The sequence below is a fragment of the Schistocerca americana genome, chromosome 2, assembly GCF_021461395.2.
Source record: "Schistocerca americana isolate TAMUIC-IGC-003095 chromosome 2, iqSchAmer2.1, whole genome shotgun sequence".
NCBI classification, from domain to species: Eukaryota; Metazoa; Arthropoda; class Insecta; order Orthoptera; family Acrididae; genus Schistocerca; species Schistocerca americana.
The window spans coordinates 254,402,401-254,409,099 of NC_060120.1; positions in this window are offsets into that span (position 1 = coordinate 254,402,401).

Below are 6,699 nucleotides of genomic sequence, written 5' to 3' on the forward strand. Positions count from 1 at the left end.
CCAAACATTGTACAGATATCATACATATGTTATTTTGAAGAGAAACCCTTAAAGTTTTTTTTTCACGTATACCGTCACAGCATAGTCTGGTAATTTGCCAATAGTCATGTGATAGTTACAAACATGGCGAGTTTTCTGTGTGTTGGAGTTCAACAAAAACAAGTGTGCTACAGCTGTTCAATGGATGTTTAGAACAAGTATCATACGAAACCACCAACAAGGAAGGCTATTTACCACTGGCACAACAAATTCATTACAACAGGTTGCTTGTGCCCAGCAAAGAGAAGCGGACATCCCACTGTGAGTGAAGTGAATGTGGCAAGAATTTGATTACCATATTGATGTCTCCTGGGCCACTCATGGTTTGCATATCGAATGTTTGTAAAAAAAAAAAACTTTCAGTGTTTCTCTTCAAAATGCAATATGTATGACATCTGTTTAGTCTTTGTGCAATAAATAATTTAAAGTGTCCCTGGACTTTATGTACACTCTGTATATTTATAGACCAGACCAAAATAGGTGACACAGCTACCAGGCAAATCCTAAAAGGTCTCTCTCACCATGATGGACAAAGACTCACTATTAATGGTGCAAGTATCTATGAGAATGGATGTGGACACCGCTGGAACATAGCTAAGATAATTAATAATGAAACTACAAACTTCTAAAACATATCTGCAAGACATAGATTCGAGACCTGTGTACAGTTTAGATAATGCCAATTCCAAATACAATCTTTTTAGTACTGAAGTGGCATTGATATTTAAAAGTACCTTCCCAAAAAGGATATATAACATAACACCAAAAAGCCCTGGGTAACCGCTGGTAATAAGATTTCATGCAAATGAAAATGAGAGCAGTAGGACTCAAAACATTGTTCTTTCTGAACAACGAAGACAGTGAAGTAAAAAATCAACAGATTGTGGCAAAAATATTTAGTGAACACGTTTTAAGCGTTGCTGAGGAAACAGGACACAATGACTCCCTAGGAAAGGCCATAAAACTACTGAAAGATATTTCCCAGATTTTTTAGATCAGATAGTGATAGCACCTATAACAGTATAGGAAGTAAGAAAAACCATTATTTCTTTAAGAAGTAAAAATTTGTATTCTATACCTTGTTTGTGGACTTTAATGATACAAACATAATAATGAATTAAACGTTTTTAACTCATTTCCACATCCATGTGTTATCAAGCAAAAATGGATCTATGGAATATGTATCATAAAAAATAAAGAAATCCCCATATTTTTTACATCCAGCCGAGGATATTTTTGAAATTGCTTCAAAGTCTTGACAGCTTACCGAAACATTAAACTTTATTTATTCAGTTGACAGACATAACAATAGTAATTATTGTTATGTCTGTCAACAGTTTCAGTTCTAACAGATGAAAATTTTGGGTCTATAACTTTTTAACAACTTGAGGTGTGCAGTCTGGTGTTTTGAAACTGAGCTTGTGTCTAGCAGTGTAGTACGAAAATGCAGCATTTTTGGCAGCACTCTCCAAATCATGGTTGTTCCTGTCCTTTGCTTTAAAAAAGTCTCTTACCTTGGGTGAAGCAATAGCACTAATAACACTCCTATGTTCAGCTGTTTTCACAGGTCTTCAATATCGCTCTTTCCTTTATATACACAGAAAAGTCTTTAGTACATAGTGTGCAATAAACATGTTCATTGTTACTGTCTTTACACAATTTCAAAAATTAAACAGACACTTTCTTTTGCCCAGTGCTACATGATAAAACAAAAAAATGAACAGAGATAAAACAATAAAAAAGGTGTAGGTGTCACACACAAAAACAGACACATTGTCCCTGTCATGTTGCCAAATCACTAAGTGGAAAGTTGTGGTGGAACCAGTAGCCGTGCCTCCCCATCTGTCGCTTGCTCCTAGGTAGGCTGAGAGAGGCATGCCATCAAATAATGTTTAAAAATATGATGTCAAACATATGGATCTTAAATTTAAAAAGTCCTTGCCAGTCATAAAATTCTCAAAATTTGCACATTTTTGCAATGCTGGAAATTACTCAGGACAGCTAAAAAACCAGGAATGTCTGGGCTAATCCCAAATGTATTGCAAGCCTACACATATTATTATTACAGCACGTTTTTAAGCAATGAAGACTCTTAAAGATGAATTACCCCAGAATATTATTCCATAAGACATTATTGAATGAAAATATAAAAAATATGTTAACTTACTGATTTGTCTCTCTGCAAGATTTGCAGTTGTTCTAAGAGCAAATAACGGTGAACTAATTTGTTTTAGGAGTTACAAAATGTGCTTTTTCCAGTCTAAATTCTCATCAAATTGGACACCTAAGAATTTTGAAGTTTCCACTGTATTTATTATTTCCTCATCATCTGTTACACTTAATATGGGTGTAGTACCCCTTGATGTGCAGAACTGAATATGTTATGTCTTTTTAAAATTGGAGAAAAACAGTCCATGAAACTTTTGTTGCTGAATGTATGCTTGGACTAATTACAGTATTTGTGTCATTTGCAAAAAGAGCTAATTCTGCTTCTTGTGTATTAGACAGTTGATCATATACATATAAGAGTAACAATAGCAATAGCAGACTTAAGACTGTCCCTTGGGGAACACCATAGATGATTTCTCTTCAGTCAGAATAATGTCACTGGACTACATTGACTGAATTACTAAGTGCAACTTCCTGATTTCTTTTGGTAATATAGGACATTATCCATTGATTGGGAATAGGATAGTAGGTCAGAAATCAAACCCCCATATACTTAGAGACATTTATTTTGTTGGATTACAGTTGAAAGTAACAGTTCTAAACAAAAACAAAAAATGAAGAATAAACATCTGACTCTCAAAATCAGTTACTCTGTGAAGCAATAAACAATGCACTTCACTGGCTGATCTTTTGTTCCCACACAGCTCCCCCCTTAAAGTGTAGGGCACCTGGGATGTAGGGGTACTTGAATTTGAATTGTCATCCACCTCTTGTATGAACAACAGGTTGTTGTGTTAGTGTTAGCACAGGTGTGACTGATTGTTCTGTAGTCCTCTGGCATCTTGACATTGTCTCTTCAGTTCAACTGGGTGTAGGCTCACTTAACTCTTGATCATTCTGAACTGGGGGGAGTGCTTTCATGCTTCGGTGGCAGTAAGATCCAAGATGGTTTTACTCTTTCAGTGGACACCCTGACAGTTTTTGCATTTTGTGAGATGTCTATAGTATGGGCATTATGTCACAGTACTTGGTAGGACCCAGTATAAAGAGGTTGCAGTGGAACCTGTACAGCATCTATGTGCAGCATGACGTGCGAGCAATCGGCCAATGCTTTGTGCAGGAAGACCAGATGTTCACCATAGTGGGATGCAGTGTACCAGCAGTGGTAGCTCTGTTTCTGGTGGTAATGGTGCTGTTGTGAGATAGTCTGCAGGAATTCTCAAAGGTTCTCCAGAAACCATCTCTGCCACTGATTTGCCTGTATCTGCCTTAAATGCAGACCATAAAATTAGAAGTACTGGTGATACCACCTCTGTCCAAGTCTCTCAGTGACACATGAGGGCCATCTTAAGTGTTCTGTGCCATATTTTTACCATCCCATTGCTCACTAGATGATAACTGGTTGTGTGGTGACACTAGAATCCACACAGCCTAACCAGTTAATTGAACAGATTAGATTCGAAGTGTCGACCCTGATCTGTTGTAATGTGTAGGTGCCATCCGAAACGTGCTAACCAATGTGTAACAAATGCCTTTGCAATTGTCTTGCCTGCTACCTTTGTCACTGGTACAGCCTCGGCCTATCTTGTATATCTGTCTACTGTTGTGAGCAAGTATTTATAGTCCTCCGAGGGCGGAAATGGACCCTCTACATGAAGGTGAAAGTGACCAAACCTTGCCGGTGAACCCAAAAAATTTCCAATCCCTGCATGAACATGTTGTCCTACTTTACAACAATGGCATTGAAGGCATGAGTGACTCCAATTCCTTGCATCCTTTTTAATCAGCAGCCACACAAACTGCTCAGTGATAGTGGTGTTTCCACCTGGGTGTGCTAAGCTGTGAACAATGTCAAAAGCCACTTTGTGGAATCGCTGCATAATGTACAGCCATGGCCTCTCTTGTGATATGTCACACCATATTTTGATCTTGCTCCCTGGCACTTTTATTTGTTCCAATCGCAATCCTGTGTGCCGATCTGTTAGTAAGTCCTGCAACTCTTGAGCTCTCTCGTGCAGTGGCAAGGTCATAATAATTTAAGATGCTGACTAAGCTGAATACTCGAGAAAAATAATCGACGACTATGTTCTCTGCATCTATAATATGTCATATGTCTGTAGTGAACTGACTGACAAACTCTATGTGTCAGAACTGCCGTGGTGAACATTTGTCACTGATGTTGTGAACAGCTGACATGATAGGTTTATGATCCGTGAAAACTGTCACTGGTCGAATGTCAATGTAAGGGTGAAAATGTCTCATGCTCTCACATATCACCAGTAACTCCCTATCATAAGCACTCCATTTTGTGCATCTGTACTGTAGCTTCTTTGGAAAAAAATCTCAAAGGCTGCCAATGTCCATTCCCTTCCTGGTGTAGCGCTGCTCCAGTCACGACCTGGCTGGTGTCTAATACAATATTCAATGGTGCTCCCAGGACAGCGAGCAAACACTGCATCTTCAAGATTGGCTTGTAATTGGCTGAAAGTGTTACTCATTTCTGGTGTCTAATGTAATAGTCGCTTGCCCTTGGCATTCTTATCCACAAGAGGATCTGCTAGTGGTACCTGGGTGGCAGCTGTTACTGCCAAATGATGGCTGTAAAATTTGCCATGCCTAAAAATCATCTAAGCTGCTTATAGTCCATTGTCTTTAGTAGATTACACAATGTGGCAATCTTTTCTGGCAAAGGCTGGATTCCATCAGCTGAGACTTTGTGGCCTAGGAAAGTTACCTCGCTTTTGCGCATGACGCACTTGTCTTCATTTAGTACCACTCCATAGTTACATAACCTCTGCTGCACTTCGTGTATAAGCTTGTCATGAACTTGTGCATCAGCTGTAATATTAGTATGTCATCTCAATATGCAAAGCAAAATGGCAGGCCTTACAACACTTCATCAGTGAATCTCTGCCAGGTATGGGCTGCACTTTTAAGACCAAATGGCATAAACAAAACCTCAAACAAGTCAAAAGTTGTATATCTGCTGTCTTTGCAACATCGGTATGTGGCACTGGGATCCAATTGTAAGCTTTCTAGCAATCCAACACTGAAAAACATTTTGCGCCTGCCAGAAATTGGTGAATTATTGGATATTAGATATCAGGTACTTATCTTAAACTGTTCTTGCATTCAGCCTATGGTAATCGCCACAGGGGCGCCGTGTGTTGTCCTTTTTCCATACTAGGTGTGATGGGGATGACCATGGGCTGTCTGAACTCTGTATAACAACTAGACGGAGCATATCCTCAAATATTGCCTTAGTCTCAGCCAGTCCTTTTGAAGCTATCCTATGGATGTGCTGTGAAACCAGTGGACCTGGTGTTGTGTGTATATGATGCACTGTATTGTGCTCAACACTGCTTGACTGCATCGACGAATGCAGGGTAGACTCTTTACTTGCATCATTAATTACTCCTAATACATTGTCTGCAGAACCTCTCTGAATTACCTTTACCCTGTCACATAATGACCCACTTATAAGGCAGACATTTGTCAGGTCGACAGCCAGTGTGACGGGAATCAGCACCTAATATGGGTTGTGTAATGTCTGCCACCACAAAACTCCTATTGTATAGAGTAGAAAACTAGTGTCCACCGTCATACCTTTGTGCCCATACGTTTTGTTGCTGGAGTTCATCACAGCTAACATCTGTAAGGGCTCCTCCATCATTGTCTTAACTGTGCCCTTGACTCGAAGAGTGCTGACCTCTGAACCAGGGTCTATTAAAAAAATTTTATGTCTGAAATCTTATCAATCACAACGCGATGTCATGCTGTGACTCATCAGAAAAGTAGTAAGAATGCCATCATGGGCTTTACCTTTGCCATGTGTCCATCTGAGTGTTGCTGCAATATGTCAGTATTTACATGAGTGGCACTGTTTGTGAGTGCTGCAGTCCATGGCACCTAATTCAGACTGCCCTTGCCATTTGGGTACTCACATGGTTTCGTGCACTTTGCAGCTCAGGCACCAAACTGTCTGCAGTACCAGCAGATATCATCGGTGGTAGCTTGACTTTGGGTGGTGTCTAACAGCTGTAGGTTGGACGAGCGACACGACCGCGTCCTCTTATTGGAGTCCGTCTGTGACTCCAACTTCTGTAACTGCATTACAATTCTTCCCTTTGTGGTCCATAGCTCTCGGTATTCACCAGTGATATCTGGTGATTGTCAATAAGATGCGACAGCACAATTCGGCATTGGCTCCTCCAAAAACTGTGATGTGTGTTTGTCACCTTCTGTTGTGACATTAGTGTTTGTTACTATTACACTTGTCACAGTGGTTGACGCTAATGTGGCATATGTTCTATCAGTTACTTGTAGTAATTTATCCAGTGGTTGTCCTTCACATGCCATTAATGTAAATTGTACTGTAAATGGAAGCTGTTGTCACCAGATATGCAGCAGCAACTCAATAGATATTACGCTACAGTCCACTATCACTCACAAATGTCTCCAAATTCCGGCAGGTTTCTGTCCCCACGTTTC